The sequence below is a fragment of the Pteropus medius genome, unplaced genomic scaffold (genome assembly GCF_902729225.1).
Source record: "Pteropus medius unplaced genomic scaffold, Ma_sr-lr_union100, whole genome shotgun sequence".
NCBI lineage: Eukaryota > Metazoa > Chordata > Mammalia > Chiroptera > Pteropodidae > Pteropus > Pteropus medius.
This window is the reverse complement of record NW_024342469.1, coordinates 7,471,901-7,480,008: the sequence shown is the minus strand read 5'-3', so window position 1 is coordinate 7,480,008 and position 8,108 is coordinate 7,471,901. Positions and strand designations below refer to the sequence as shown.

At 51.7% G+C, this 8,108-nt stretch overlaps 1 long non-coding RNA gene and 1 other non-coding gene across 2 annotated transcripts; both read left to right on the top strand.

Moving 5' to 3' along the window:
* Positions 1-3,918: 3,918 nt before the first annotated feature.
* On the top strand, positions 3,919-8,080 carry LOC120603006 (uncharacterized). The gene is made up of 3 exons (XR_005652936.1): positions 3,919-4,031; positions 5,286-5,478; positions 6,053-8,080. It is a non-coding gene; the product is annotated as an uncharacterized LOC120603006 (long non-coding RNA).
* TRNAA-CGC (transfer RNA alanine (anticodon CGC)) lies at positions 5,935-6,006 on the top strand. Its single transcript has one exon. It is a non-coding gene; the product is annotated as a tRNA-Ala (tRNA).
* Positions 8,081-8,108: the final 28 nt, after the last annotated feature.

Genomic DNA, 8,108 nt, shown 5'->3' with positions numbered 1-8,108 from the left:
CCACAGGCACGTGCGTAGACGGGATGGAGTCGCCTGGTTTCCTAGATGAATGGCCAGAACCTAGAGCCAGGCAGAGCCCAGACCACACTGGTTTGTGTGGTCATGTTATCTGCTGCCCCATCCTCTCCCTACCCCACCCAGGACGTAAGCTTCATGAGCGATGAGCAGGAGAGTGATGGGCTAGGAGAACGTGCGGCCTGTGGCCGGGCGGCTCAGGCTAGGACGAGCGTGCCACCCCCTTGAGACCAGGGGCCTGCCTCTGCTTCTCTATTTGGGTAACTTCTCACAATCGCTGACTGTTCTGGGTGTCCATTATACCATGACTCAGAAAAAAGAGAGGACACTCTGGGGCTGCTGCTGGCAGGGCTGGCGACGGGCAGGGGCCTCACAAGGAGGAAAAACCTGGAAAGATGGACTTTCCCCTCCACGCTCCCCACAGTCGCCCAATGCTCCACTCCCCCGCTCCAAGCCCCCTCCACATCCTGGATCATCCTCGTGGCTGAACCCTGGACCCCACTCTCCCACTTAGGTGTGGGACAGGTGAGGGGAGCCTGACCGGAGACTCCTGGGGATGTGGAGGTGAGCAGAGGAGTCCCTGGGTCGAGCAGAGTCTCCCTAGCGTTGCTCAACCACTTCCCAGGCTCTGGACAGGTGGCCGTGGCCCAGGGCTGGGGGAGGCCTCAGGCAGCGGCCCCCACGCCCCTGCTTTCCGCTTTGATTAGCAGAAACATTCCTACATCTGTCACGGCAAGACATCCTGCTCTTGGTAGTCAATCACCCAGGAAACGCAAACACATTCTGGCTGCACCAGGACCTTCTTCCCACAGTCACAGGCGCCCGCAGGGCACCCCATCCCCACCCCAGGGACGAGGGGACAGGTGTGTGGGAGAATCCTCCCCCCGGACTTCGGTTTCTGCCACAGCCGGGGGAAGGTCTGAGTCACAGCTCTTGCCTCCCTCCTTACACACACACATGCGCGCGCGCGCACACACACACACACACACACACACACTCAGGAATACACAGAGCTGCCAGCAAAACACAGACGCACTCACAGCCACGCCCACAGACAGCTGTGCACACAGACACATAGACACACAGACCAGTGACCACAAACCCACAGAGAAGGGAGCCAAATGCACACTTCCACTGGGCTAAGGTCCTGGAGGGCAGAGGTCTCAGCTCTCTGTCTCGCACACAGTGTGTCCATCGGACTGGTCTTGAGTATTGTGTCCATTTCTTTCATCCAGTTCCATTGCCTTCTTCCCACCAGTTCCGCACGGAACTTTCTCCTGTTCACAGCTGCATCCCAGCACTCGGCACAGGGCTTGGCACATAGTAGGTGCTCAGTAAACATTTGTTTGTTAGATGAATGACCAGGCAGCCCCACCCTGGGTCCAACTTCACCCACAGTCCTATAGTCCCCTCCCTCATTCTTTAAGCCAGCCTCCCATGGAGCTGCCTGATTCTCCAGAACATATGTGGCCGAACTGTCCTCCCAGAACCCAGGCCAAACTGTCCTCCCAGGACCCAGGGCGCCCTGGGCCCTCCTCCCTCAGCTGGCTCGGAGGTGCCACCATCTCACCCATACCACCGCTCCATCCTCAACTTCCCTGCCTCCCTGACCTCCTCCTAGGACATAGTCCTGCCCACCCCACCTCCTGGCCCTGGCCATGCTCGATTCCCCTGCAGGCCTGGCCCATCTGTTGTAGGCAAGCCTGCCTCAAGGTCAGGTTCACCCCAACACCCTTCTTTAAGGCATCCTTCCCAATCGCCTCGGGCCATGTGCCAATTTCTCCTTCCAGGCTCCAAACTCCCCTGGACCTGTGCAGGGAATAGGACTCCCTCAGTGTCTGTCTCAGGGTCCAGGGCAAACAGGCAATGACGACACAGGGTACAGATGATGCAGGACACACAGGCGGTTGTGGAGGTCTCAAGGAGGTGACGCCCAGAAGAGATGGCTCCCTTGGGTTACTTTGGGTCTCCGGTTGAGCCCCTGGTACGCCTGTCAGCGCGCATCACCGGACCTCCCACCGCGTCCCCCTGCTTTGCCCGCATCCTCCCCCCAGACATGCGGGCTGAGCTCCTGACCGGCTCTCTCCCCCTCATTCTCAGATGCCATCGCTCATGCCCATGCATCCACATGCTGAGTGCCCCCCTCCCGTCCCACAAAGCCCGAGTCCAGTTATCTTTTCTCTCCAGGTTCCTCCTGCCCGCTCCAACCTTTGACAAAGTTAGAGACCGACCTCCTCGATGCTCCACAGCCTGTCACTCCATCTTGAGATGGTTTACCTGCCTATCTGCCCAAGTGGCCCGTGAGCTTCTCAAGGGCAGGACTCTGTCTTATTGGTCTCTATATCCCCAGTACCAGCGAGGCCTAGCCAGGACCTGACACGTAACAGAGATAAATCAATGTTAGACGCCAGTTCCTGAGAGGCGGGCAGGATAATGGTGTCTTCACTTCATCTTCCGCCTGCTGCAGTGCCCGACACGGTAAACAGAAGCTTCCTGCTCTCCCAGTGCCCACTGCACGCCATGCTCTGTGTGACACACTGCACGTACCAGACTGGAGAGCGGACCTCAGCTCTTCCCGCCCTGTACTAGGGCTGCATGTCTGCCCCTTGCTATCGCTTCCCCGCACCTGGATTGTGGGCTTGGCCATAGGACTTGCTCTGCCAAAGGGACGTAAGTGGACAGGATGTGAGCAAAAGTCAGAAACGTGTTTGACAATTGTCCTCTTGCGGTCCTGCCTTCCCCTGAGAGAAGACCAGATAATCAGTGTCCAAAGAGGACGAGAGTCAAGCGGAGCAAATCTGGACCCAACCCACCTCTCAGAACCAAGCCCAGTCGACCCTCAGACCCCGTAAGGGAGAAGTACGTGCTCAGTGCTCTATGCCAGAGTTGAGATTTGCTATGTGGTGTTAGCGTGGCCATCACTGACTCAAACAGCTAATGTTTACTGAGCTCCTACGTGCATTTTTCAATTGATTCACCAAGCTTATTTGGTTCATTATTTATCATTACCCCACTTTTCAAATGAGGAAACTGAGGCACAGAGAGGTTACGACCTGCCTAGGGGAGAGGAAGAGGCAGCTGGGCTCCAGACTGTGAGCCCTAAACCCAACTGATTATGCCACCTGTCAGTCATCAAACCTCCTTCCACAGAAACAGGGGTGAGGCCCACCCACCAGCTGGAGCTGGGGCTCTGCTTTCTTCTCTCTTGTTACAGTTAACTTGTTCCTCACCCAGGGGAGCCCCTGGTCTCCAAGAGAGAGGCCCGCAACCCTCCTTCCCAGCCGAAGACATCACACGTCACAGAATCATTTCATGGCCTGTGTCTCATTTAATCCTCACAAGAGCCTGAGGGGACAAGTGTCTCTACCTCCATTTTAGGTACAATGGGACCCAGAGAGTTGTACACCTTGTCTAAGGATGGAAAAGGATATGAGGTCAAATGAAGAGGTAACATTTATTGGGCTATTCTATAGGAATGCATTTAGTTGTAAGTTAAAGAAAGAAAAATCAAATTTATATTGGCTGAGAGAAGAAAAATAGGGAGTTAATTTTCCTCCATCACAAGAAATCAAGAGGTGGTAACCCTGGCATTGTCCAGTGGCTTGACAATGTCAAGTTGGGGTTCCTGCTCTTCCCTGAACCTCTTCATCATCCTTATGGCCTCATTACTGCAAAACAGCTGCTGATCTTCCAAGCATCACAACTGCATTGAAAGCAGGGAGAAGGGAGACTAGGGAAGAGCTATCTCCCTGGAAGTCTCTATCTTCTCATTGAGGAAGAGCCTCTACTGTCAAACCCTCCCCCTATACCCAACAGACTTCCTCTTCCATCTCATTGGTCAAAATGGGGCCACATGGCCACACTTTGACCAATCACTGGCCCAGGGAAATGAGATGTCCATGATGGGGTTAGAACAATCACAATTCATCTTCTGGTGCTGAGATCACAGCATTTCTGCTGGCTCCAAAGCTGATCAGGGTTCTGTGTACCAGGAAAAGAGGATGGTCACTGGTCAGGTAAGGTGACAGGCACGGTCTGCTCCCCCAGACACTAACTACACTAAGCAGTTTTCAAATATCATCTCATTGGGTCTTCATACAACCTTATCAAGCTGGGACTATTTTTATGCCAATGTAGCAAATGAGGAGACCACGCTAGCAAGCGGTAGAGCTCGTTTGTGTTCTTAACTGTTCTACCAGACTGTCAGGTCATGGGACTCAAATGCCAGTAAAGCAGGCGACAGCCCAACAGGACCACTGTCAGGCCTGGCTCACCACCAACCTCACCACACACCTGCCCTCCAGGTACTGACAGGTGACTGCACCAGTGTCTGGGGAGGGCGGGCATGTGTGCCCATGGAGCTTTGGCCAGAGGCTGAGCTCCCACGTCTGGTTCCTTCATCCATCCAACATCTGCCAGTGCCGGACATCCAGCCAGACCATGCGGGGAACAGAATGGTGTCTCAGGCACAGATCCTGCCCTCACGGAGAGACCTTGCCACTCAGTCTCTCCTAATTCAAAGAAATTTGGGGTAGAATGTTTGAAGGGATCCAGAGGAGAAAAAGCTCATTTCTGGATTCAGAGGAGATAAAGCTCCTTTCTGGCCACAAGTCTTTTATTCCCCCCATTTTTTTTTATTGTGGGAAAATACATGTAACATGAAATTTACCATCTTAACCATTTTTAAGTGCACGATTCAGTGGTTTTAGGTTCACTCGTGTTGTTGTGCAACCATCACCACATTCATCTCCAGAATTTTTTTTCTCTTGCAAAACTGAAACTCTATATCTATTAAACTAACTCCCCACTTCCCCCTCCCACAGCTCCTGGTAACCACCATTCTACTTTCTGCCTCCATGAATTTGACTCTACTAGGTACCTCATTTAAGTGAAATCATATAGGTTTTGCCTTTTTTTTTTTTGACTGGCTTATTTCATTGATCATAATGTCCTCAAGTTTCATCCACATTATAGGATGTGTCAGAATTTCCTTCCTTTTTAAGGCTGAATAATATTCCATTGTGTGGAATGGATACACCACATGTTGCTTATTCATTCAGCCGTCAACAGACACTTGGGTTGTTTCCACCTTTTGACTATTGTGAATGATGCTGCTATGAACATGGGTGTGCAAATATCTCTTTGAGACCCTGCTACCAATTCTTTTGTGTATATATTCAGAAGCGGGACTGTTGGATCATATGGTTTAATTTTTCGAGGAACTGTCATACTGTTTTCCACAGCGGCTGCACCATTTTACATTCCCGCAGGGGCACTTCTACAGCGAATTGGAGGTGGACCTTGAAGATGGTCCGTGGGGCTGAGATGTGGGGAAGGCCCTTCACAGGATAAAGAGAGAAGGCACAGCCTGAACAGCAAAGAGGAGGTAGGCTGCATGCAGTGCAGCTGGGAACGGAAAAGCCGGAACGTACATCAGGGCAGAGGGCTTTGCACATCTTAACGGTGAGTGTGACCCTCGTTTGGGGACAGGAGCCACAGAAGGTTTGGAGCAAAGGAGTGACTTGACTGCTCTGCCTCCAGGAGAGGCTGCAGGGACAGCTGAGAATGAGGTGGACTGTGGCAGAATATTTGGGGGGGCGTGAGAACCCAGGGGAAGTTCTTGATGACTGGGGCAAGAGAGAGGGAAGATATGAAACCAAGGCCACGAAAGGACAGTGGAGCCAGGACAGCAGGGCCAGGGCTAGGATGAGGAACGTGAAGCACTCTCCTTGGACACAAAATTTTAAATAAAGATATTTATATTTCATTTAAATAAAGGGCCTGACAGGGCCAAGATTAGGGAGAGGCAAGCGAGGCATCGTGCAAGTGCAAAGTTGGATCTTGTCTTTAATTGAGGTTTGACATTGGATTCATTTCAGAATTTTTATATTAATTTTTATTAGAAGAAATAGCGGAGTTGGGGGTGTAGCTCAGTGGTAGAGCATGTGCTTCGCATGTACAAGGTCCCTGGTTCAATCCCTGGCACCTCCACTTTTCCTTCTACCAACCCCTTTTCTCATGCTTTTCCTATTCACAGGCAAAGGCTTTTATTGTCCTCCCATTTCTACTCCGCAGAGCTTACCGTCTCTTACCGAGGGCGGGGCATCGGCAAAAGGAGGATAAGAGGGAGGAGGAAATATATCAAATATAAAATACAGATAGATTAAAATATGTATCGTGAGCACCGTTTCTGATGTCCCCTGAAACTCTGCACCTGAGGTGAGCGCCTCTCTCCCCCCACCCTCCTCCTGGACCGATTCATATTGTCATCAAAAGACACTGGCTGCCCATGATGTGCCTGCAACTGTGCAAGGATCTGACGGCCCAGCACTCAGTGACATAGTTGTGGTTCTTCGACCTCAAGTTGACAATCAAATAGAGACTGGGGCGCGTAATCTCCCCCTGAGTTAGCCTAGGGGAAATGAAAGAAGTGTGGCACAGGAGACAGACATGTGGCTGTTGTTTTGTTCCATGGTTTTGCCCGCCTGCTCTCTGAACCCCACATCATAGGTCTTTAACCCATGGACCAGCCCCCGCTATAGAAACTGAAAAACAAAAACAAAAACAAAAACAAAACAAATCGAAACAGCCACCCTTCCCGCCGGGGCCTTCGAGGCTCACCAGTCAGATGCGCCAACCCAAGATTTGAAAACAGAACTCCTATGGCAAAGAAGCAGAGGGCCTCCCTGCTGAGCCCCTAGGTTAGCAGTGCCCAGTGCTGGTGTTAGGTGTGGGACGTGCTGGTCATCGGGGCTGCAGCATCCTGCAGTTGTTTGCCGTGCTGACCTCACGGCCCTCTGAGAGTATTGATCCTGTTTGCATACCGTAAACCCAGGTCTCCAGCTCACTCATGATTCATGAGTCACCCAACATTCTTCGAATACCCTTTTGAACGTCTATTCTTTGAACATCCTCTTCTGCTTAAGTTAACCAGAGTTGGTTTCTGATGCCCATGACTAAGAATGCTGCCTTATATAGAAATCGGTGCCAAGAGTGGTTGCAGGCAATGGATGTCAGAGGAAGTTCAGAGAGGCTGGGGTGGGTTATCTGGACTGCTTGGGCTGGAGACAGTCAAAGTCCGGCATGTAATAAGGGATGGGACCTGGAATCCTATGGCATAGAGAGAGAAACGAGAATTCAGATTCTGGAATCACCTAGAAGGGCAAAGAGCCCTTTGAAGGCATGGCTTCGAGACGGAGAATCCGGACTTGACAGAGAATGAAAGGGCCAAGGAATCAGACTGTGGTGTGGGCAGCTAGTTCTCACCGTGCTGGCCAGTTGAAGAAGCAGAAGACAATCTCCTAAGTCCTAAATTCTTGGCTCAAGACCTGGATCAAAAACTGAGGACTTGTAGGCTAAAGTACCTCTTAATTCTTGCAGCCACACAGCCGACATAGCCAAAAATGAAACTCAAAATTTGAGCCTGCGGAATGGCGAGCGATGTCATCAGCTGATGCCACAGCTTCGCTACCTCTGCTCTATGGAAGTGAGACTGTTGATTATGAAAGTGTGGGCTCAGCGTTTGTATGGAGCCACATGAGAAGGTTTGAGGTGATGCCGAACCCCCGATTCCCAGCCAGCCCCCTTGCTGGCTACAACAGCCTCTCCTCACTGTCTATGAGGCTGGTCCTGGATTAACAGGGCCCCTGAAGGACGCCCCCCACCAATGTCCCACCAGCCGTCCATGTCTTCAGACCACAGTGGAATGGGGCAGGATTGAATATCAACCCAAAACCAAAATCTGAGCAAGACTTGGTTATTGTATATCCCCAAAAATCTGGAGACAGTGTGTGAATGGATCGATTGAACGGAACTTATCAACACGGCCGTACCAACTGACAGTTCTGGATTCGGGGACTGTAGCCATTTACAGAACCATGCACCAGGGAGCAGGGGGCGGCGGGGTGTGGGGCGGGGGGCGGTGTTAAACCTCACTGAGCCCTTGTTTCCTCATCTGTAACAGGAGGACAATAATATCTGCCTGAAAGGATTGCCAGGTTAATTGAGTAGAATAATGGGGCAGTGCCTGGAATACAAATGCCTGCGTTGGCTGCAGCTGAACTTTGAATTCCTCTGTGATTTTGTGTTCATTC